Below are 25,835 nucleotides of genomic sequence, written 5' to 3' on the forward strand. Positions count from 1 at the left end.
AACAGAAATAGAACTGGTAAATGCATTGAAGAATGAAAAAAAAAATTCCACACAAAAGGGAGTGAAGACATGGAGTGAAGAACACTACCGTTCAAAAGTTTGGGGTCACCCAGACAATTTCATGTTTTCCATGAAAACTCACACTTCTATTCATATGCTAGCATAATCGCACAAGGGTTTTCTAATCATCAGTTACCTTTCAACACCATTAGCTAACACAATGTAGCATTAGAACACAGGAGTGATGGTTGCTGGAAATGTTCCTCTGTACCCCTATGGAGATATTCCATTAAAAATCTGACGTTTCAAGCTAGAATAGTCATTTACCACGTCAACAATGTCTAGACTGGATTTATGATTCATTTAATGTTATCTTCATTGAAAAAAATGCTTTTCAAAAACAAAGACATTTCTAAGTGACCCCAAAATTGTTACTGCAGTGACAATGAACAAAGCTAACCAATGAAACGTCACCTCTCAGCAGTCACAAGCCTGCACACAGTATCATAGCCCAACTCACACACACACACACACACACACACACACACACACACACACACACACACACACACACACACACACACACACACACACACACGCACACACACACGCACACACACACGCGCACACACACACACACACACACACACACACACACAGAGAGAGAGAGAGAGAGAGAGAGAGAGAGAGAGAAGATTGAACTGGAGACGGAGCTTGAAATGGTTAAATTCAAGAGACTTTTTATAACACTGGTATTGCTCCATTCCCTCTCACATGCTCCTCTCTCCTCTCTCAGCCTTCCTCTCCACCCTCTCTCCTCTCTCCACCCTCCATCATCTCTATTCTCTTTCTGTATATAAGAGGGGTCAGCTGTCCTTTCCTATAGCTGTCAACTCTCAAGCCCTTTACAGCAATCTGACGACCCCCTGCACTACTTCCTCCACGCTGTCGGCTCTTTCTCTCTGTGTGTCTCTCGCTAAGCTGTCAGATGCAGCGAGGATGATTGGAGGTGAGTCTCTGAATGGGTGGAAAAAAAATAAAAGAGGAGGAAAATGAGGTAAGAACACGAAGATGATGAAGACGGAGAAGGAAGTCCACGGCTAAATAAAAATGTACAATATCAGACTGAGAGGAGTGGCTAAATATAGGAGTAATAGCAGGGGAGATAGAGGAATAAAAAAGCCATCGAGGATAACCAAAACAAATCAAAGAAAGAAAATAGAAATAATGCTGTCCCCGTCGTCCTCTCGTGATGTATTTTTAGCAGTCTTCTACAACGGTTGGGTAACTTTCTCCTTCCCTGAGGATTTAAGGTCAGCACTTCATGTCAGAAGGGAGATGTCCTTGTCCCAACGTGTCGCTGCAGCACACAACTGACTGGACCAAAGCAGCGCGATTGGCAGGCATGAAGGCCAACCATTTAGGATTACAAAAGCACTGAAATGCTTCTCTGACATGGCCTGAGGAGGGTAAAGACAGCCATGGATCCAGTGTGCCCCACATGAAGCCATCAGTCAGTTCTGCACCTATCAGGTGAATATCAGTACAATATAAGCACAGAGTCAAGGTGTCCCCTAGTCTGGGCTTACCAGCCCCTGACTAGTTTAGCATCATGATTACTGGTTTTGTACACAGACTGACAACTGTGTTCAATGTCCAGTTAAGCCTGAAGCACCTGAGTAGAGTACTGATGTTGGTGCAACAGAGCCTTTCTCACAAGAGTTTTTTCCAAGATAATTTCCACGGAGTTTCTTAAATCTTAACAAGTACAGAGTTGCAGTGCAGAAGGAGTTATTTTGAGTACTTCTTCTTCTGAAAATGGAAAAGCTTACAGGACTCACAGTTGGATCATCTCAGTAGGTTGATTATGAAATATTGACAACTGTGCTAGAGAGTAAATAAACATGTCAACGCAGAAGTTAGTATGACTCTCAAGATGCATTTTGGAGAAATATCTAATCACTAAGCTTCAAATTCCATGATATGCTTCACTAATGGCAAATGGAAGCTAAAGATGCCTTGTGGTTTTTAGAATAGTCTGCAGCTTGAATTACTGCGATTTCAATTCACTTTTTTTTATATTACTGTTAAAACTAGTGATCCAAACACAGATTGACACAATATGAGCATCATACTATCCAGTGGACTCCTGTGTCTCTGTCCATGGTGCTGAAGAACAGGCAGCGTCTTTTAGCTAAACGTAACTTGGTACCTGTCAGTAGTATGTTATTTTTACCATACAGAGGCTTGAAAAGCTAAGTGTCATAATGGGCACAAAAAGAAAATAGATAGTCAAGTGAATTTGTTTGGTAGACATGATGCCTAATTAATGTGAGTGTGGTTGTCTGTCTCTCTGTGTAGCCCTGTTATAGACTGGTGACCTGTCCAGGGTGTCTCCTGCTTTCACCCTAGGTCAGCCAGGAGAGACTCCCCTCAACCCTAATGAGGATTATGCGGTGTATAGATAATGGATGGATGGATGGATGGATGGATGGATGGATGGATGGATGGATGGACAGATGATTGCTTAAATTCGAGAAGGAAATGCTTTAGTTTCTGTGAATGAATACGTAAAACTAATGAAAAGAACTGACACATCTGTTGTTCTCATTTCACTGTTTGCAAGTGCACAAGTTGCATCATACAGTAACACTGATCAGACTGAAATGTAATACAAAGTAATTGTTGCCTTTTCAAAAGGAATGTCATGAGGACAGAGCAAGTCATTTTGGGATTGAGATACATTGCAATGGGTCTTCTATTTTCTGTGATGGTTACCTTTCTTTCATTACTCAGTAGATTTTCCTAATAATAGCATATAGTAATAAAGGCATGGTTGGTCCCTCTGTACCACAACAGTAAAGGTTCCACTAACTACTGACCTACAAGGAAGCATCAAAGCAAACATATTGCCCTTGAATTGGACACAGCGTGGTTCTTAGTGTGGCCTGTACTCCAGAACCACGTGTCTGCTGTTAAACATGACTCGGTGTGTTTATGTAACCCTTTGTGTTTATGAAACTCCACAGACCCGTCACTAAAAATGTGCCTGAGCAACAGACTACATATCATGCTGACAGTTTCTGAACAGATGACATTTTGGAGATACAAGGTTTTCACTCTAGATCGGTCACTACTCCAACTCTCTCTCTCTCTCTCTCTCTCTCTCTCTCTCTCTCTCTTTCTTGGGTAGTAATGTCAGTCTGCCTGGCTCACCCTAAGCCCCATGTCTGCCTCGCTCTCTTTTATAGCCCACAGCCTACCCGCTCCCACTCCTCCTCTCCTTGCCGCCACTTGATGCCAACCCTTTTCACCAGCTAATACCACTTCACCCTTTTTTTACCCTCCTCCTCCTCCTCCCACCCCAGGGACTCACATTCAATCGCGCTATCTTCCCACAGCAGGCCTGTCAAATACCCCGCCATCGAGCGAGGCAAATCGGCCTGGAGAGGGGAATGGGTGCACGGTGGGGTGGGGGGCATCTGAGGGTTAGCACAGTGAGAAAGAAAGAGACAGCGATGGATGAAAAATGCAGATGGAGTGAATGTGATGCTGGAGGGAGAGGGCAAAAGCACAAAAATGGGAACAGAGGGATAAAGTACTGAACAGTTTACGACAAGGTGGAGATTTCAGAGAAAGGAAGGATAAGGCCAAAGAATTCATGAATGAGTGGATAGATAGAGAAGCTGACGGTGACCAAAGACAGAGGGAGAAATTAATTAGAGGGAAAGGAAGAGAGGACAAATGATGGGGGCTCATATAGTATTGGTATATGAAGGATAATTTCCTCCCCTCCACCTTCATCCATCCCTCCTCCACTCCTTCCCTCTGGCTCTCATCCAGTCTGGTTTGAGTGAATCTAAGCTGTCTATTGTATGTCTGAGTCTGTCTCTGAACCACCAAAGCAGTTTCGCTCAGTGCATCATCCACTATAAGTAGCCTGTGTTGAGAAGTTAAAGAAATAAAAAAGGCTGAGAACAAAAAATAAATATTTTGTGACGTGTGGTTACTGAAATTAGGCGCCATTGTTGGTTGATATAAGGCTCTTCTACACAGATGAAAAACAACCATTTTTCATCTGCACTGCTCATGTGACCATTGACCAAGAGTGTGACACACCAGATGTAGGATGCAGGTATAAGCCACCACTCATTTCAGTCTGCTTTGTCCTTCTTTACGCTATCTGTGTGTTACCATTTTCTTCACAATGGAAAACAACAACTTACAAGCAGCAACTTACCACAGTGAACATTTCAAGTTTTGCTGAGGATTTGGATCATGACAACACTTGTCCCCCTGCATGCAAATGTTCCACTGCAACAATTTCACCTGTCACTGTTTTGAAGGAGCACCAAAGCTGGATCCTTCACTTTGTCTCGCCTAAGATGACTATAATTGGTTTATGGAAATGAAGAGAAGCTACAGCCTTCTTTTCCCCTATAGCAAAATGATAGTGTGGTGCAGCCAGTCCATTACATACTACATAATAGGATGGCAAACTAATTAACCAATGACAGAATTTGACCTCTGTACGAAGAACAAAGCTTGTCTTTAGAAGAAAGGTTTACTTAATGGATCTGAAAAAGAACTGTTTGACAGAACTTCAAGCAAACTAGTGTTCCCACTGATCTAAGACATTGTTAAATTAACTTACTGCTCCCATCAGGTTGCATCTAAGTCTGTTCTTCTTCCTGTCATCACAAAACCAAACAGAACACCCTGCAGCAAGAATCCACTTCTTCCATGTTAGCCTATGTCATGGATGCATAAATATCTCATATATTCAGCATATAAACCTTTAAAATCTAGTGTTCTATAAAGGCCGATTCATGCTTTCCATGTCCACATCTGTATCTGCAAACTTTATCATCCATCCCAGTCCTTGAGGGTCTATAGATCCCCTCTGCAGACATTTGCCTGCTGCACAAAATTTGTGACCGTGCCAAACTGCAACAGCAGCAACTGAGCATGTGTCATGGAAACAAACTTAAATAAAATCCTGCTAAGAGGAGAGACTGTTCAGGGAGTCTGTCCATCATCCAGACCTGAAAAGGAATCATTTACTGAGCAATAATTGTAATTGCAATAATCACTGCTGGACTGTAGAGGTGTGTTAGTTTGTATAAGCCTAATCAGTACAAAATCATAATTTCTGCAGAAATCCTGCGCTATGTTGGCCCCTTGGGAATAATCACTGACACGGTGCTAGAGTCTAATTGGCAACTAGCTGCTAAAGCTTAAAAGTGCAACGCCACAGGTAGTCTTTACGAAACATCCCAAGGAGTCCTGTATATTTTTCTGTGTTCAATATGAAAGGCAATGCGACCAAAGCCTGCCTCAGCCAGCAGTCTGCAGAAAGCATAAATTGGTCCTTAGTCATTATTTCTTATCAGTACATGAAGTTTGTAATCACATACCACAATATATTCATTTTAGCACACAGTATGGAACTTTCATTTCCTCCATCTGGCAGTAAGAGTGACATACACCTTACTGTCTTTGTACCTCTTTTACAGACTGTAATCCTTCCCCTGAACGCCAGAAGTTTGTTTTTATCTGAAACATCAGAAACCTTTCTTGAATGCTTTGTAGGTTTTTACCACCATACTCCAAGTTACTGAGGCCTATTCAGCATCCATGACAGCAGTTTCTCCTCTCTTCAGCTCTGGCAAATCAGTCAGAGCTGGTTGACACAGAAACTCATCACTACCAGCGTGTCAATGGAGAAATATCAACAGAAAGTGGATTTAAAACTCTAGTATACTGCTAAATACTGACAGATTAGCTGGTGCTGGTGCATTTAATCAGCATAGTGTCAGACTGTTTGGCTTGAATTAAATTTATTTATATGTAAAAGTGCTGCAATCCAGCAGTCTAACTCTATGCCAAGTCCATCCCAATGACTTATTATATGCAATTACAAGATGTGACAGCACATTCAACAGTAGTAGAGAGGGATCAGATCAGCTGGTGTTAAAGCATGACTGCATTTCAAATCCTAACAAATACCAATTTTATTTCTTTTTGGTCGATTTTACTCTCTTGGTTGTCAACAGTGTTCCATCAGGTATGAGCAACTCCTACATATTTTTGTTGTTGTTGTTGTTGTTGTTGCATTGTAGGACGATTTCATCTATCAACAAAGACCTTTAAATTTTTTTTTTTTTTTTTTAAAGGCAGCTATCCGTCCCGACTTCCCGCAGACTCCAATGCAATACACAAAACTGGCATCTCATTCATTAATTTGAATCATTGGGTATTTATTTATTTATTTATTTAGAGTGACAGAAGCTCAAACAGAAAAACATCCCCTACTACTCCAATTTCAAAACATTTTTAGCTTTTGCCCAGAGAGGTAAATGTTCTCTGCTCCAGCCACACAGATATTTCTCAGTTTATTAATTATTCATTTACTATTTTACTCGCTGCTAAACAGTGTTACATAATTAAGAAACAAAAAAGTAAGGAACGACAGAAAAAAAGTGAACAGATTTCCAACATTGCAAGGGCAAGGGAAAAGTATAATAGTGACCCCCACAGACACACACAGTGTTTGGATTTTCTCCAAACACTACATTGTGATGCACTTCAGACCCAGCAACACTATCTCATCCCAACAAGAAATCCCTCTAACATGAATTGAGCAATGCTGTATATACAGTACAATGCAGCAAGGACTTCACAGATCAATGTAAAAGAGACATGAAAGAACAGTTCTACAAGCACATGCCAGAACACAGGAGAACCCTCACCTCAACACTCAACTGTCCACATGCATCTTAAGGATAGTGGACTCTATTTTGAGGACAGCAGTGTACACAGTTGTCTATAACGGGGGAGGGAGGTCTATGGCTCCACTTATCAGGTACTTATAACACTGTCCTGACATCCCTTCTCATACAGCTTCCCAGCCATTAACACCTTGAGTCATCCCTCACCTGGAAGTTTCACCGCAGTTCACACCTTCACTCATGGGAGTTTGGGGTTGTTAACGGGCCCTCAGCTATGTGATATGAGGGTGAGAAAAATACCTGGAACCCCCCATCAGTCAAACTGAACTGATTCATACTCTCAAACGAGAGGAGAAATGTCTTTAAAAACCAGTAACCAAAGGAGCGGAGCAATTGTCATTTACTGAACTTCACTTAGAATTAACATTATCTGGACGACTAGAAATGTATACAGACACATGCATATGGTTGCTTCCCATTTAGAACATGAACTTGAAAATGACAAAATCCCCATAGAAGATCCTGGAAAGGCCAGGGATCTTCTAGCTGCAAAGTGCTGACCACCGAGCCACTGTGCAGCCCCACAGAAGTTAGTACACAAAGACAACACATTTTAGGGTACTGTAAGTCGGTGAAGTTCGATCAGTTATTATTGCACGTGAATCGTTTATGAAATAATAAATAAACTAATAATAAGAATTTAACACTGTCAGCTACACAGTCAGCAGATTTGGCTGACGTGCACAAAATAAACCGGAGCCACAAATGCTAGACACAACACTGTTTAATGAACTGTGTTTCATAGTATAGCATCTTAGCCTCCCTTACTTTACAGTAAAGTGAAAAAATAATGTGTGTGCCTGATTTACACTTTTGTGTATTTCTGACTCCAATGTGCAGCAGTACAGTTAGGATGAGCTGGGCTGGCGAGAATTACAACAGGACCCACTCATGACAGTTTTTACCTCCAGATAGCCTGCCTCAGTAAGTGGCTGGCTGCTGCCCCACCACAGACCGGGGATGGAGATAGTTTAACAGATGAAGATAAACGAAGATGGTGGAGAGGGAGAGTCAAAATCCCATACCACAGCCTGTAGCTCTTTCAGTTGCTAAAGGTAAGATTTTTGTTTAAAATACAAATTGTTTTATCAGCCTGAATCCCAGAGCAGTTTCAAGGGAGTGGGGTGCTTCATCTCTCTTAATTGAGACACAGCAGACTGTGCCCACATACCTTAAAGGAATTCAAAGATCCAAAGGGTGAACCGAATTGGAAACTGTGTCCACACACAAAGTTTCAAAACTTTACACAGCAGTGAGTAATGACTCCGTCTGTGGATGAATTGATTCTGAATGTTTCAACCTTCTGTATTCGTCTTTAAAAAGGTACAGAATGTTCATGCTGTGTGCAGGTCAGTGACATCATCTCAAGTTTTACGAGACAAGACACCTCTCTCTGCTGTTTGGCATTGTCACTGTGTTAGAATTTTTGTGTGAAAATGTAATGAAATTGGTTACTTTGACGTACAGGACACTCATGCACAACCAGGGCTGGGTTAGGGCAGATTCTGAAAACTGTTACCTGTAATAAAGCTAACAAAGCACTTGAAAATCTGGGCTGTAATATGCTTCTTAAGGACATCTGCATCATCAAGCACTGATAATAATGTTGCCAATGCTAATGCTGAAATAGAGGCACTGCTTATTCCTAAATAATTACCCTAATTTAACTTATTTGTATTCAAATTATTTAATTTTGAGTTTTTTAGTTCCTCAGCTTCTTAAAAGATAAGAACTCATCTAACCACACTCTCAGGTTCTCATAACTAATTGGAAAATTTGCTAGGACTGTCATTTGGGATTCTAGTCTAATCGGATTTCATAAAAACTTTCATAAAAAATTAAGGGATTTTGAATTGCCAAAGAAATCTGATCTTATGTTAGGCAGAATTTGTAAATAGAGGATTCTGGTGAAAAAAAGAAATGTCATCAGCTTAATAAGGGTTAGGGTTAGGGTTAGGGTTAGAGCTATTACCTACCACTGATAATACTTTATTTAAATACAGTGTGAACAGAACAAGACCTAGTATTCATCTCTTTTGTGACTTGAAGAAAACCACATCAATAACTGTCTGCAACTACTGCTAGAGTTCTGCCAGTAAGTTCACTTTTAAACTAGTCACATGGATTTGTGTCAAAACCATCCATCCACCCATTATCTATACACCATTTAATCCTCATTAGGGTTGCGGGGGGGCTGGAATCTATCTTAGCTGACTTTGGCTGAAGGCAGGGGACACCCTGAACAGATCACCTGTCTATCACAGGGCTACACAAAGAGACAAGCAATCACACTCACATTATTTAGGCAATCATGTCTAGCAAAATTCACTTGACTATCTATTTTAATTTTGTGCCCATTATGACAAAGTTTATCACTTAGCTTTTCAAGCCACTGTATGAAGTAAAAATATGAATGCTACAGACAGGTACCTAGTTTAGTTCAGCTCAAAGACGCTGCCTGTTCTTCAGCACCATGGACAGAGACACAGGAGTCCCCTGGATAATATGATGCTCATATTGCTACATATACAGGCAAACAATCACACTCACATTTACACCCACAGACAATTTAGAGTTATTAATTAACCACACCATGTTTTTGGACCGTGGAAGGAAGCCAGGAGTACCCGGAGAAACCCCACAACACACAAACTCCATCCAGAGAGATCCCAGACCCAGGTCGGGATGCAAACCGAGGTTCCTCGAGCTGTAAGGTGACAGTGCTAACCACCAAGCCACTGTGCAACCTATGTCAAAAGCAGTCAGTCTTCTCAGAAATAAATTACCATTAAGTCAAGATACGGGACAGTATACCATTTAGTTTTCTTATTCAGAGAACATATTGAATCATTTACTACCTTGAATACTGTAGTCAGTACTGTAGTATTATAGCTTGGTCTAAAATCAGACTGAAGTGGGTGTAAAATGCAACTAATCCTGGTGTGATTAGATCATTATTCCATTTATTATTGACATTTTGACTTGAGGTTAGGTGGGGTTAAGTTTGCATACTTAATGCCAGTTTATTCTTGAACAATACTTCATGAAGTAAATTTAGTGACATCTGTGCCTTTACTGTGTTGTCTATATCTGCACCTTAATTTACTATTCATATATTCATCATTTGCCCTTTGCACACTTTTGTTGATTTTTTTTATCTGAAAAAATTTTGCGAAAAAGCCTCTCCTGCTGTCTTTCTGTTGTTCTGCTGTTTGGCTTGAGTGAGAGTTTTCTTATTTAAAACAATGACATTAAAGCACTTCTCCTTTATTCTCAAGCCTGCACTCTACAATTAATATTCTTCTCAGGACCTTTACAGCCCTGTAAAATGCATTAATTGCATTTTTAAAATGTATTGTGTGCAATAGTTAAAATTAGTTTTTCACTTTTAATTCATATACTCTCCTTCTAATCAAAAGACTTCTATACACAGCAGAATCTAAAACTCCTGTATAAAGTTCAGTCATTTTCTCAGGTGTACCCTTTTTATGACTGCATTTTTAGTATAGTTCCTATCTTTCCAGACAAGCAGCCACCCTTTTCAGCTTACTGCTTGCTGCTTTTGCTTGTAAATGCCTATTTCCACTTGCTCAAATTTTTCTCCACCTTTCAGTCCAAATGATTGATTTTCAATCTCTCCAAACCCTGCACCTTCTCCTGCATAGCCTTCTCCTCAGGAGTCTCTGTCTGAGAAGAACCTTTCAACATCCAAAGGTGAAATATTTAGAGGGTACGAGTCACAAAGCCCTGCAGTTCTGGCCTCGGGCAATAGCAACAGAAAGAGAAAAGTGTTGGCGAAGTGTACAGGAGTGATATGCAAGACTGAAACCATGAAGATAACAGTTTGCATGGTGGAAAAGGAAGGCCAGAGGAGTCAGCAAGTGAATAGCACTGTGGTGAGAAGAGGAGAAATCCCTGAGGACGGACTGTCTGATTTGAAAGAAGATGAGTGTTTGAAAGTGAGAATAATACAGTGATACCTTTAAACACGAAGGGAGGAGCAGCAGATATGGTTTTCAGAGAGAGATGCTGGAGACATGTGAGATGTGTGTGATGTCTGCAGCAACAGATTTATAGGTGTGTGTTCAGACTGTAGTGTGCAGACATAAATAAGGCTGAGGGAGAAAGCTCTCCATTGAACATAATCAAGTGGATCCTTTAGAGTGCTATTAATCTCTCTCTCTCTCTCTCACACACACACACACACACACACACACACACACACACACAAACACACACACACACACACACACACAAGGAGAGGTCAGCGCCTCTGCTTTGCATCGCACTACTTTGACTGTGTATGTATGCAGTAACAGTATACACACAAAAACATTTAAATAGAGGAGGAGATGTGAGGCAGCCTAATGAGGACATCTGTGGCTATGAGCCAAACATCTCTTACAAGTTTGACTCTCTCACACTCACTGCCACTCTTTCACACATGCATGATTCAATGAGCTGTGTTTTCATCTTCACACATATTTATCCTCATACCGAACACACAAGACTCAAAACTCACACAATTTGTAAACAGTGACAGTAAACTATGGTTGCAAATAAATCCGGTGTCTTTGTCTCTTTAAGCTTCAACCTAACAGACAGAATATCTTCTGTACCAAATATGCACAAAATAATCACTCATTTAAACAAGCTGGATGCTTTAGGCTGAAAAAGGTTTTTCTTTTTTTTTTTTGTCTGCAAATACCTAAATTCAGACTTGTGTTCTTGCTGATGTGCAACCCTAATGTCAACACAATAAACACTACAAAAGCAGAGAAAATCACTCATTTCAGTTCACCCACCTTTTATTTTACCACTACAGCCATGGTGTTAACTTTACAGCTACTGGCATTGTAGCGTTCAGTACATCGTACAGCACTTCTGTGACAGCAACTTTGTTAAAAATCATTTTAATCAATTGCTGATCCGACCTTGGAGTGATATCACCTAAAAGTGGAATTTATCAGGCATTGGAAAGGAGTTTTATAATACCATCCCCAGGTATTTATTTGACGAGGATGCTGATGTACTTAGATAAGCAGCTTATTTTTTTAAAATAACGTTTACATTAATTTGTATTTAGGGAAGGTTATTTATATTATTATTATTATTATTATTATTATTATTATTATTATTATTATTATTATTATTATATATTATTCATTTTGCAATAAAACATTTTGCTACATATTTAAACATTTAAAGTTTATTCAGGTAATAACTTATTTATGTCTTTTTTATTGATACAATTATGAGTTATCTAATCTCTGGCATTTACTCACTGTTCGAATACCGAATAAATTAGCAATGAAAACCTAAATGTTGTTGAACAAAATTGCTGATGTGTTTATAACTATGTAAAAAACAGATGACCACATATATACTGTAGTGTATAAATCTACCTTTACTTGTGTAAAATGTTATTTATTTATTGAATCATTGATTACTTTATTATCTTATATAATTATGTATTATGTACTTTCCAGATCTGCATATTTTTCCCCTACCTAGTTGCAGAAGCTTTCCAGCTCAGATCCCTTATGCATCTGGATTTTACATTATTCAGTGAGGACAGCAAACGTCAAGCTGTAATGTATAAAACGGACTCAATGTGAAGGCCTTACATCTTTTTCAATGCCATACTATGAGGATTATTTGTACCCTTCTTGCTTTTCATTCTTAAAACAGTGTTCTAAAATCTTGAATGTCTTTTTGGTACAAAATCACACTGTCTGAAATAAACTGCTCTGATGAAGTGAACACTAAGAGCAATATTACTTCACAAATATAAGCCACACATGGATCACAAAAAACAAAAGCACCGCAGACAGGCTGTGTGTGGCAGTGAGGTTAAAACAAATATGTCAGCAGAACAGCCATCCACAATGAAATAACTAAATAAAAGCCACCAATTTAAACAACAAAATGTCAGATATGAATTAAAATCACAAAAACTATGAAGATGAGAAACATGGCCAAAGGATGTGTAAGCAGACTTAATCAAAAGCCAGACATTTTGCTCATATTTATTACACTGCATGGCTTTAGGCACTGTTGTAATTATTCCCTGAGATTTATTCTGTAAAAAACAACTTGGTAAAACAAAAAACAAAACATATGCACATACATCCTAAGCTGAATCATGATAAATAATTATTAAAGAGGCACTGTAAATTATCAGAGGCCTCGGCTGGCATCTGATCTGTATGAACTGCAACATCTTGAAACAAGAAATTCTTGAAATATGACTGTAATTGCAAATTCAAGCACATTTATATGCTGTCGACTAGCCTACACAGAACTAGTATGGAATAAAACATAAATGAACAACGTGGTACAAATGATCCATCTGAGTAAATGCTGGGACTTTGCAAACTTGCTTCTTAAAGTGCAGAGTAAGAAATCTTGCACTAAATATGAATAGTTTCTCCTCAGTGTTAACAGCATCTTGGACTCATACTGGACACTCTGGTGACCTGAAATGATGTGCAAGGAATAAGTATTACTAAATACGAGAATAAGATGTGAAGAGTAGTGTGAGATTCTCTGCTGACCCTCAGCATATCAGAGTGCATTCGTCCACCTAAAGTGACTTTTGGTACATTTCTGTAACATGTTCTGGGAGCGTGACTTGTAAAAATGAGCTAGTATGTTCAGCCGAGCATTTACTGCCCTATTTGCCTTTATTACAGGAGCTCATACATCCAGCTATTCTGCACTCCTCCACTGCTGTCACCTAGTTTCTGCATTTTGGCTGAAGAAGATGACTTCAGGTAAATAAACATTTTGGTTAAATCTTCTTTAATACTCTACAGGGGAATTGAAATGTCATATTGTCACTGTAGACACCTGTGATTTAACACTGTTACATCTATGATTAAAAAAAACAGAATTCATCTTTAACATGAAGTATTGTGTGTTTTCAAGCTTCTCTGTCAAAGTTCATTATGTCTACTTCAATTTAAAAAAATGTGACTGCAGCCTTTTTTTTTTTTTTTTTTTTTTTTTTTTGCTGTCTCCTAAATCATGTTTGGATGTTTTCCGAACACGAGCCCAACTTCTATTGAAAGCATCAGCAAAGCAAATAGCACCAGAGGAGGCAGAGAATAGAGCTGCTGAGGAAAATATTTAGTAACAGAGAGCATTTGCTGTGATTTGCAGAACACCTGTTTCTGAACAACTCCGGCCGCTCGCTACAAAACCTCTCTGAATGCGTATTAACGGTTCACAGCACCGTTAAAGCCCTTGTTCACATGCAAATCCTGCTCTCGCTCCTTCCTGAAAGCCTCCGTCACTGCGTTGTCTTCACCAACACACACAACAATGTGGATGCATTTGTCACCATGTTCAACACCAGTGTCTCTCTCACACTGTCTCACATATCTTTCTCCTTCCGTCTCTCATTCTTGTGCAGAGGAGGGATTAGGCCTCAGGAGAAAAGACTTATCTGTGCTGTCAGTACACCTGACAATACCAACACACACACACTTAGTGCCACACTGTAGTACATTCACCTTTAAACCAACAAAGATGCTCAGTAAAAACAGCTTGTAGGTGCAACGAGCTACAGGAGTGATCCAGTTCATCAGGGGCCAGGATAACAACTCTGCTTAAAGGGATTAAGTGGTGTGTGAAATACTGTACCAGCGCACCGAAAAGATGCAGAGGCATTTTTAAAGACAGCTCCAAACAAGTGTAGGTGGCGCATGCATGAGGGGAGCTGCACTGGAAGTGGGAACTTTTTGAACGGCATGCGACTGTGACAGTCAAGAAAGCGCATGTGATAAATTACAAAAGCAGCTGAAGGGTAAAGTGTAATGTTTTCTAATAAAAATGGATGCTCGTGAGAAGAAGACAGATATAAATTGAATATGTCATTCAGAATGAGTTGTTATTGTAGAAATTATTGGGTGATGATGAAATAGTCGGCAATTAGACCGTAGAGGTTTATTCTCCATTAGTTTTCATTCTGAGCAGACAGCCACATTTTTCATTCAGCATCAAACTGTTTCGTTTTTTCACCTCTATTCTTGACATTTTCTGTAAATTATCGCGAGGATGTAAATGTTAGACAATGTCTGCACCCACACACGTTTACATATCGACACAAACAAATCCTTAAAGCCTGCATTTGGACCATCAAACTAAGGCCATTAAATAGCCTTACAAATGCACACCTATAACACACACACTTGGATGAACCCAGCGGTGCTTCTGCATGCCCACACTCATCACACATGCTGCCCGGACTTTGCTTTCCCCTGTAAAAACATAAAGAAAACGCAACAGAAAACAACCAGGGCAACTTTCTCCTGGCTCTGCCTCAGCACAGCAGCATCAGGGTTTCGTGATGCATTGCTGCTCGCTGCCGCTTCTTGCTGAGAAGCCTCTTTGATGTAGACACACCCAGCCCAACTGTCACCCACTAAATCCTTATTGTGAGAGTAAATCCCAACAAAAGCCAAAGATATCCTACCCTCGACACTTTGCTCGGGAGGCTCGGGCCCCGAACTAACATTCCTTGATCTCTTCAGGAAACACAGTTCTGAGCACATCACACATGATTCTGTGCATCATGACACAATGCAAGTAATTTTTTACAAAAGCCTTCCAATTCATCTGCATTTCATACACAGTTCTGATGGACATATTTTTTTCTTTGTAGCGAGTGAAATGTGTTGTTTTATTTCATGTAAAGGAATACAATACTTTCGTACAGGATGAAGTATGTATACAGGGATGCCATGAAATAAATTATTAATAATTTTATATGAAAGAAATCTGTAAATGACACAAGATTATATTTTTAGAACAAAAAAAAATCACAGTTTTTAAATGTAAATCAACCAGAGACTAATTAAAACATGTGAAATATCACCCAGCAGACATTTTCTACAGTTTTGCAGCTGCAAATGTGCCTGATTTTGACTTTGTGACATCCGACAAAGGAAAACAGGGCTGACAAAAGTCACAGAGGTGACAAAGAATGAAAGAGACTTTCCAGAAATAATTACTGTGAGTGAGGAAGAGGGAAAGAGAAGGGGTGGCAGCAGTTATCATAATCCCTCTTTTTAAGAAGTTATCATAATCCCCCTTTTTAGTTCTTTCTTTGCCAGCCCTCTAACATTCTCCACTCCTCTTTTCTAACACTCCCCAAGAGAAGTGGAAACACTAAAATGAACAAATCTTATCTTGCTGTGGAGAGACAGTTACAGTGGCTGATTCCAGCCAGCCTTGCTCCAGCTTTTGGTGGTGGAGTGGGAGAGGGGTGAAGATATGTTTCTAGACCAGTGCTGGGAAAAACCACTCAAGAAAGTGCAGCAGTTCAGACCCACCCGTGCAATTCTGCATGAGAGAAAATGGTGCCCATTTACTTTTATGTAAGAGAAACAGCGAAATCCGTTCAGGATGTGAGCGACTGACAAAAGCATAAGAAAGTAAAATGCAGCACACTGTGGAATTGCTGAGTGAGTCGATCTGCATTTAGTTTGAGGAGTTTACATACATCTGAAGAAAAGACCTCATGCACGTCAGCAGCCCACCAAATATGATAAATAGCACAACTACTAATAAGCTATTCCAATTAAATTCCGGTATTTTTCACACGTAATATTAAAAGAAGGATTTCTTGTGGGAAAAGTCTGCAAGCGTAGAAAGCGCATGACCAAACATGAATGAAACAGAAATGCTTGAGCTGCAGAAAAGAACAAAATACAAATACATCAAAAAGATTGCATTGCCAGCATGTGTGAGAGTTTAGGTGCAGGTTTTGTAAGCACATATGCACCAACAACTCTCATTTCTTCTGGATTTCTATGTGTGAGTCGCTTTAATATCCACCGTCACATGTCTAAACTTTTATTCCACATGTCAAAGTGCTTACACATATACTCAGTGATCACACACGTACTCATTCACAAGGCAGCTCCCAGCATGCCAGCAATGTGAGAGTAAACACTGTGCATCTTCCCATACTGTATCCCTGTTGACTGCTCTGTACAGTATCCACCTTCCTACTGTAGAACTCACAGGGCAGTTAGTCAGGGAAAGGGAAAGAGAGTGAATGGAGAAACGCATGTATATACAGTAGAGTACTCACGGTGGTCAGGAATGCTGCTTTCTCTCGGTCCACTCAGTCCTGCCTCTGGATCTCTCTCCCTTACTCTCTCTCTCTCTCTCTCTTTATCTGCCTCTCTGTTGTCACAGCGATCGCTTCTCTGGACAGACACGCACCACAGCGAACACACACTCCACTCTGTTATAGCGCTCTGGCGAACGGACTGCCCTGAACGAGACACTGAGATGGAGAGAGAGAGATGGGAGGAGGAGGAGGAGGAGGAGGAGGAGGAGGGGGAGGAAGAGGAGGAGGGAGCATTAGAGAGAGGAGAAGGAATGTGAGCAATATGTGTATGTGTGTTAAGAGATGCTCTGTGGGTTGAGCGCGCGAAATACTGTAGGCGAGAGCTGCAGTCAAACATACACACACACACAGAGTGAGAGAGACAACTACAAACACACACACACACACACACACACACACACACACACACACACACACACTGTACATGCCACAGTGGGAATGCACATTCATGTGGATGCAGACAAAACTGCTACTGCAAACACAATGCTGGTTAGGCGTGGTAATAAGGGACGAAAGTCATGCACACACACACACACACACACACACACACACACACACACTCTGTCTCACACACACACGCACATGCACACACACCCACGCACACACACTGAATTGCCTCACTTGTCCTGCTCCCCATATTTCTCTCTCTATCATAGCATTGTAATGTGTTCAGCAACACGTGTGTGTGTGTGTGTGTGTGTGTGTGTGTGTGTGTGTGTGTGTGTGTGTGTGTGTGTGTGTGTGTGTGTGTGTGTGTGTGTGTGTGTGTGTGTGTGTGTGTGTGTGTGTGTGTGTGTCTGTGTGTGTGTCTGCGTGTGTGTGTGTGTGTGTGTCTGTGTGTGTGTGTGTGTGTGTGTGTGTGTGTGTGTGTGTGTGTGTCTGTGTGTGTGTGTGTGTGTGTGTGTGTGTGTGTGTGTGTGTGTGTGTGTGTCTGTGTGTGTGTCTGCGTGTGTGTGTGTGTGTGTGTCTGTGTGTGTGTGTGTGTGTGTGTGTCTGTGTGTGTGTGTGTGTGTCTGTGTGTGTGTGTGTGTGTGTGTGTCTGTGTGTGTGTGTCTGTGTGTGTGTGTGTGTGTGTGTGTGTGTGTCTGTGTGTGTGTGTGTGTGTGTGTGTGTGTGTGTGTGTGTGTGTGTGTGTGTGTCTGTGTGTGTGTGTGTCTGTGTGTGTGTGTGTGTCTGTGTGTGTGTGTGTGTGTGTGTGTGTGTAGGTGTGTGTGTGTGTGTGTGTGTGTGTGTGTGTGTGTGTGTGTGTGTGTGTGTGTGTGTGTGTGTGTGTGTGTGTGTGTGTGTGTGTGTGTGTGTGTGTGTGTGTGTCTGTGTGTGGTTCTGTGTGTGTGTCTGTGTGTGTGTGTGTATCCTTCATCCCAGCTTCTTGTCATTCTTTTCGTTAGTGGTTTGTTTTCTCTTTTTCTCCTCCTTCCATCCTGTTTGCATTTGTAATAAATACACAAAATACACAAATCAAATGCTTTCAGCATATCAAAATTTATACCTATGACTTTGGATGTCCAGATTAACTTTTTTTTTGCCCCTTATCCAAGTCATTTAATATTTAATATCATTCAATACAATTTTCGTGTATAATACACGCTTTCAGTACATTACAGTTTTGGAAGGCATTAAGAAAACGCTGTTCTTTACTGTCATGTAAATGCTCACAAAGCTTGTTGTAAAGCTCCTGTAGGGCACTGCATAATGTGCAATGCAGTGTGGAGATGGTGAAAACCTGCATTCTTTACATGCATGCTAGAAAATGTATTGTAGATCAGTTGTAGTAGCTGCTTGTTCCACCAGCTGGAGCCTCTCACTGTTTAATATTGTTGCGGTCCAGGGAGGTGGTCACTCAGATTATGGGCAGTTTTGTGGTAGCAAGCAGAGAGCATTGTGGGGGTTTAACTTCTGTGATACTTGGTGATGTGTTTAGGACAAGCTGGGATCATCTACGACAACTTTCTCATATTACAGTGGCACAGTGAATGTGACTAAAACAGCAATATGAACACTGGACAAATGTTCGCTATGCTTAACTATCAGTTATCAAGTAACCCATGACTGCATGCTGAGTATCGATTTACAAAACTACTACAAATATGCATCCCTAGAATGCTACAACAAACTGTGCTCTTCCTCTATGACACCTGTGTGACAGCAGATGAGAACAAAGGATCAGGCTTCGGTTTGTGCTGATACCGATCAGGGAAATAATGTCTCGATCGGCCCTGATCCCAATCTTTGAGAGCAAACCGAGACATTCCTATTTTTTACAAATAATGCCATGATACTATGACATACTGCAGCAATAAACTCCACAGTATATGTTTAAAAAAAAAAAAAAAGGTTCTAGCAATTCTTTGTATCACATTTTTTGCTACTGAGCATTAAAACCTCTACAGTGAGGTACTTGTGAGGAATTTGCTAAAGGGTTTTGTCTTGTGTCCTTTTTAATCAGTGTTACCATTCTGTATCTTTAATTCAGGCTATACACACTCTCTGCTTCTCCTCAGCACATTTTATTAAAGAGGAAATGAGGTATCACACTGGTGTTATGCAGCTACTTTGGCCCACTGAATAGCTGACTGGTTGCTCTGCTCCTCAGGGGAAAGGAGGCGATGATGAGGTGAGTGTTGTGAAATGACTGAAAGAATTTAAGTCTGTGCATGTTCTTACTTTTGACTTCCAACACATGCTGACATTTCAAGAAAAAAAAATTAGTGGTGGGAGGTGATTTAAAAAATTATCTAATTAATTACAGGCTTTGTAATTAATCACATTTTGTCAAATATCAATATTGGACACAATAAGCATTTTTTTTATTCAAATAAATTTTGGTTGACAACTGAATCGATGAATAGAAATCTACGTGAACTTAAACAACAAAAATGTTTGTTTCATTTATATTTTTCTGTGCATTTTTCATCTGTCTACTACATTCACAGATTACTGCAAACTCAAAATCCAATTATAGTGATTCTATTTAACATTTTGAAACTTTAGGTAAAATCAAGCACTTTCAGTGTCTTCAAAAGTGGTCTATTATGGGATGGCTACACCGTTTGCCAGTATCTGGACTATCCCAGCTCATTTGCATAAAGTAGTTTCATTTATGCAAATGAGGTGCATGGAGCGGAGGTCTGACGCATCATGAAACTTTCATTAAATGTCTAAGCTAGCTGTCGTTGAACGAACACGAGGACAGATTCAGCAGCTTATTTCTCACCTCAAATGCTTTCAGAAATACTTTTTGCTGAACAGTTTTCGTAATAAAAGAAAAAGTTTACCTCCAAGCAGCCATGTTGGTCCGATGTTTCTGCACTGAGTGTGTCCTGTGCTTCTTCTTCATGGCTACAAACAGACTTTAGGTGCATTACCGCCACCTACTGGGCCGGAACGTGCATCAGTGTTACCGGTGTGCCAGAAATGAGGGAACTGAGGAGAGTGCAATTAAAAGTGTTATTTTTTAACGTGTTATTTTTTTTCTGTAATTAATTAATCGAAATTACAGCGTTTAAGTCCCAGCCCTAAAAATAATGTATGACATTACTTCTCAACTTTCACCTGACTTTTGTTTTTTGAGAAGCCTGAATGTGTCCCACTCACTACTAGTATCTGTCCAGCCAATAATTCACACATCTGGTCCTGCCAGCGTTAACAAGTTGTCGTGTGGTTGGAAAACAACTGATAAAGTCTTCATCATACACCCTGTGCAATATCATTTGAATGTCAAATGATTCAACACTCTATCACCTTACAGTAATTATTTTACTTCTAATCAAACAAGCAAATAGCTTATTTTTCAACTTGAATTTCCCATATTAAAGCTACAGGCCTTACAGTAGCACATCAATGTAACAACCAATGCACCTTTCATTACTGAGATTCAAATCTTTCCTTTTTTTTCAATACTTTGTAAGCTCATGTTTATTTTTGATGACCATGTTGCAAAATTTTCTGGAGAGATGTTCTGACATTCTTCAAGACTGTTTCTACTGCTCTTTGATGGAAGGGTTGTGATGCTCTGCCTTTCTCATTAAAATACCCTGAAGGCCTTCTATTAGATTCTAGTCAGGTGATATACTTGGCCATCTATAAATGTCATCTCGCCAGACTTTTTGCATTCAGACAGTCAAATATCATCACATTCACACCTCCGTGGCTTTGCATTCACTGTGGTTGTCCTGGCTAGAATCACACCATATATGCTTATCTTGGTCTCATTACACCAAAGAACGTGTTCCTAATATTCTTTAGAATTTTTTTTCCAAGTTGTCTGAGAAATTTGAATCTTGCAGTTTTGTTCTGAAGAGGAAGCAGGGTGTTTTTCTTGGATGCTGTCCATAGAGGTTGACATTATGCAGCGTCCTTCTCACTGTCTGAGCTGTCACTGACATATTTCTACTGATAACCCCTGTGCCAAGCCTAAAGCACTTGCCTGTTTATCACAGCAAGCCTGTGTACATACCACACTGTCCATAGTGTCATCTTAGGATGACAGCTACTACAATTCTGATCACTGGTACTATGAGATGTTCTACATCTCCTGACTACTGCTACAAAGGTGCGCCAATTGATTTTTAGTATGTTTTAGTATGTTCCTGTATACCTTTTCATCTTTGTGATGTTTCAAAATCATCCATCCATCCATTACCTGTATAACTTTGCTGAGTAAAATCTAGATTTTCTGTAATCTGAAACAGCAACTGATGTATGAAAAATGGGCTGCATTTTACTCATCAATATTATCATGTGGGAAAGGCCCCATAAATAGTTGAGGCTACACTCTGTTCAGTGAAATAGATGCATTTCACAGCTTCTGTGACTAGAAATATATTTTTAACACGGGAAATGTTTTCACAACAGTATTAAATATAGAAAAATAATTTATTTTGTCGTCAAGCTTTACACTTGATGTCACTGAAATGTTTACTGACATTAAAGACATACATAAAAGCCAAATTAAATTGACTATCATTAAATGTTTAAAATGAACAGCATGGGAAAACTTTCAAGGGGGGTGAATATGTTAGGTTCTATATGTAATGTGTAAAGTGATATATGTAGCATTTTAGCAATCCTCATTAGGGTTGCAGGGAGCTGGAGTCTATCCCAGCTGACTTAGGGTGAAGGCAGGGGACACCCTGAACAGGTCACCAGTCTATCACAGGGCTACATATAGAGACAAACAATCACACTCACATTCACACCTACAGACAATTTAGAATCACCAGTTAACCTCAGCATGTTTTTGGACTGTGGGAGGAAGCCAGAGTACCCGGAGAAAACCAACACATCCACAGGGAGAACATGTAAACTCCATGCAGAAAGATCCCAGGCTCAGGCCGGGATGCAAACCAGGTGTTTGTGTCCCGGCCTTCTAGCTGCAAGGCTACAGTGCTAACCACCGAGACACTGGGCAGCCCTGCTTCACAATCAGATTTTTCATTTCCTCTGGATATTCTTTTTCATGTGGGGCCATGATCCAGCTATGCAGACTGAAACAGCCTAAACGTCCAAAACTGAGAAAGTTCTGGTGTTCATTTTAAAACTATGTTCATGCAATGAGGCAAATGTAATAATTATCTGGGAAGGACAAAGGCAAAGGATTTTGCAAAGGCCTCATGTTCCATCACATCTATACTAAGATTAGAGGAGCACTGAACTCCAGTGCCAGCAAAAAAGACAGAATGTCAGCCAACTCTGGTAGGGAGAGAAGAACAACTCAATCCATACTCTGTTTCATTTTGAAAGACCTCAGTTCATAAAGCATTTATGAACATTTAAGGGGTTATACTGGTCAGGTCACTTTATACTTTTCATATATAAGGAAGACAGTAAGATATTTCAAAGTCAAGGCAGTTAAAAAAGAAGTTAAATAATATATGCTGAATACACTCACATACCTTTCTCTGCTTTTTTTCTGTTAGTCAGACAATGACCCTTGTCAAGACCAGCAGCTTGACTGTCAGCTATGTTTTAGTTGCAGCTTAGTGGGCACATGCTAATGGTTGGGATGGAGTAAGATCTAAAACATAGCTTTTTCTAGAATCATTTTGGATTGAGAACCAATGCTGAAATGGAAATTAATTATGAGATCACCAAAGATTCCCACCTCGACTGTCTGACCTCTTATGTTCCATCCTATGCTCTTTGCTTTAGAACAAAGAACTCCCTCTGTCCTCAGAGTCAAAAAGAAGCCACCAGTTTTTTCCTATCGTGTCTTGCTCTGGAATAACCTCCCTGCTGATTACACTATCTGACTCTTAAGGTATGATTTAAAGAGGCTTTTCACCATAACCGCTCAGTTAGTTGCGCGTTTATTTATTACTTTAGTTTTTGTATTTGTTACCTCTATACTGTAAATTTTCTGAGAACCACTGCATCTGTCTTTCTTTACTGTCACTAAAACACAAGAGTTCAAGCATTGTGCCTGTCATCACTTTTTTTTACTCAGCTTTCTCTGGACAGGACCATTTGTACTTGTAGCATGCCTCCCTATCACTCTATACATAGTCCCAGTTATTTTTGATGCCAGATGTTCTGCTTCTTCTTAACTCTTTAGCCCAGGACACCAAGGTGTTTCATCTGATTTCTCTCTGCAAAACATTGCCAAGTGACTGGAGCAGACAACACAAAAGCTTTCTTTCTCATCTCTGTCAATATGCTGGGGACAGACAGCAGATCTAAGATGATGAGCGCTGTGTCTCAGGTCGCAAATGCATAAATGGCTTGATAAATAAAAACATATCAATGACTCTAGTGACACATATAAAGAGGTGGCCCATCATATGAAAGAGCTGGCCATGGGAAAACACTGTGCTGGTGCATTAATGTATAACAAGTCGTCATTATTAGTAATTGGTAAGAGGGCAGCAACAATCAGCAACTTCCATCGTAGTGTCTTCACAAGGTTTCTACACAGGACAATAAGAAAATATGGGATATTTAGAATAGTTAACATCTATTTTGTTCCCTGAGTTGTCACAGTATCAACATTCTCTGATGATTACTTTGTAGCATTAGACAGTTATATTAACTTGGTCTTCATGCAGTGCAAGCAAACTTATTTTCAACATCAAAAACAAGCTAAAACACAACATCAGACAACAGCTATGACAAAATGTATGACTGTTTGAGCTTTTAAGAGAACAATTTATAGTTTATTGTCAACAAATCACAACCAACAATAAGTTAAACTGTCTCTTAAAACTTTCCTACATCCCTACACAGTATTCCTAAGCCCACAAGCTGCTGCTGATGACACAAACCTTTAAAAACAAGTCTCAAACAGGAGGAAACAGGACATTTCTTTGAGCAGCAGAGTTGTCCACTTGTGCTGCTTTAGTATTACTAACAGCAGTATGGGGCTAAAATAGAGACAGTATAGTTCATCATCAATGAAGGAAAGATTTTTCACTGAAAAGAAAAAAAAAGGAATATAAATGTTTGTAAAGTAAACCATTTTTATTGTCAATGAAAAACCATCTCTGAAAAAAAGCTCCACTAAAAAATAAAACACAGGTACTCAAACTGATTTCTTTCTGTTTATATGAGCGTGTGTGTATTTTGATATGACTTTCAAAGACAATTTCAAGTTTTTTTTCTTCATGGTTGTGTTTTTTCAAACAATTTTTATTAATTTTTTTGGTCTTTTTTTTGAGATGTCAGTATTCTATGTTTTCAGTTGCAACTTTCTGCCTCTGCTTTGGCACAGAGGGACAGACTTTAAGGGGATGGGCAAGGATCATGTGATTTATCAAAGAGCTTGTGACGTCCTCTCATAGCAGACCTCCAAAATGCTCAATGCTCATGTGATACACTGAGACTTTTCAGAGCTCTGATGTGCAGCTTTCTCATGAGAAATAAGAGGCTGTATTGAGAGACACTGAGTGGTAAACTTAGTGCCCCCCTGTGGACAAATAAAGTTTTCTGAATCTAAACTACACATACTGTATGTTAGCATACATGAGTAACAATTCTTCATCACAGAAATAAAGTCCTATCTCCAAACAAACTTGAGAAACTGTAACAAATCAGAAATCATTACAATCGGTCTAAAATCACTCACCAAACCCACCCACAACTTCTCCATTGTACTCACTTCCCCTCACACCAGAAATCTAGGTGTCATCTTTGACCAAACCTTCTCCTTCGACCAACATATTAAGCACATCACTAAAACAGCCTTCTGCCACCAAACATTGTTCAACTCTGTCCATCCCTTCCCTTCTCAGCTGCAGAAACTCTCGTCCACACATTCATCACATTCAGACTTGACTGCTGTAACAGTCTTCTCTACGGTACATCATCCAAAACACTCAGGAAGCTTCAATACATCCTGAATTCTGCTTCCCGCGTGCTCACCTACTCCCACACTTGTGATCACATTACCCCCTTCCTTCAGAATCTCCACTGGCTCCCCATCCCCCAGTGAATCCACTTCAAAATCCTTCTGATCACCTACAAAGCTCTCCACAACCTGGCTCCCCCCTACCTGACTGAACTCTTCCACTGGCACACTCCCAACTACTCCCTCCACTCTGCTCATACTAGCCTCCTATCTACCTCCATCCGAACCAAAAACTCGACCCGGGGAGACAAATCTTTCTCGATCATCACTCCCACTCTCTGGAACTCACTCACTAAGCATCAGCGAATCCTCCTTACTCTCCATATTCAAGAAAACCATAAAGACCCATCTTTTCAACACTGCCTACAATTCATAATCCCAACGGTTATGTCCTCATGTTTCCTTTTCACTTATTTTTTGTGTTTTTACCTACTTTGTAAAGCATCTTTGAGTGTCTTGAAAAGTGCTACATAAGTAATATCATTAATAATTTTCAACCAGCATTCGTCTCTTGCATCATATGCAGTAATGTTGCTATTCACTGGAAGACATTTTCACA

The 25,835-nt window shown here is 40.0% G+C and overlaps 1 protein-coding gene across 7 annotated transcripts in view; it reads right to left on the reverse strand.

Moving 5' to 3' along the window:
- Positions 1-17,093, reverse strand: part of rbfox3a (RNA binding fox-1 homolog 3a) — a 611,714-nt gene extending 594,621 nt beyond the window's left edge. For 2 of the 7 annotated variants that reach the window (XM_055004442.1, XM_055004445.1), the window contains exon 1: positions 16,894-17,091. The gene's annotated coding sequence lies outside the window, so the exon portion shown is untranslated. Of the gene's footprint in view, positions 1-16,893 lie in introns of all 7 variants that reach the window. The other 5 variants (XM_055004441.1, XM_035945885.2, XM_055004447.1 and 2 more) reach the window with 4 other exon arrangements.
- Positions 17,094-25,835: the final 8,742 nt, after the last annotated feature.

Source organism: Amphiprion ocellaris, chromosome 18 (assembly GCF_022539595.1).
Source record: "Amphiprion ocellaris isolate individual 3 ecotype Okinawa chromosome 18, ASM2253959v1, whole genome shotgun sequence".
In the NCBI taxonomy this organism is placed as follows: Eukaryota; Metazoa; Chordata; class Actinopteri; family Pomacentridae; genus Amphiprion; species Amphiprion ocellaris.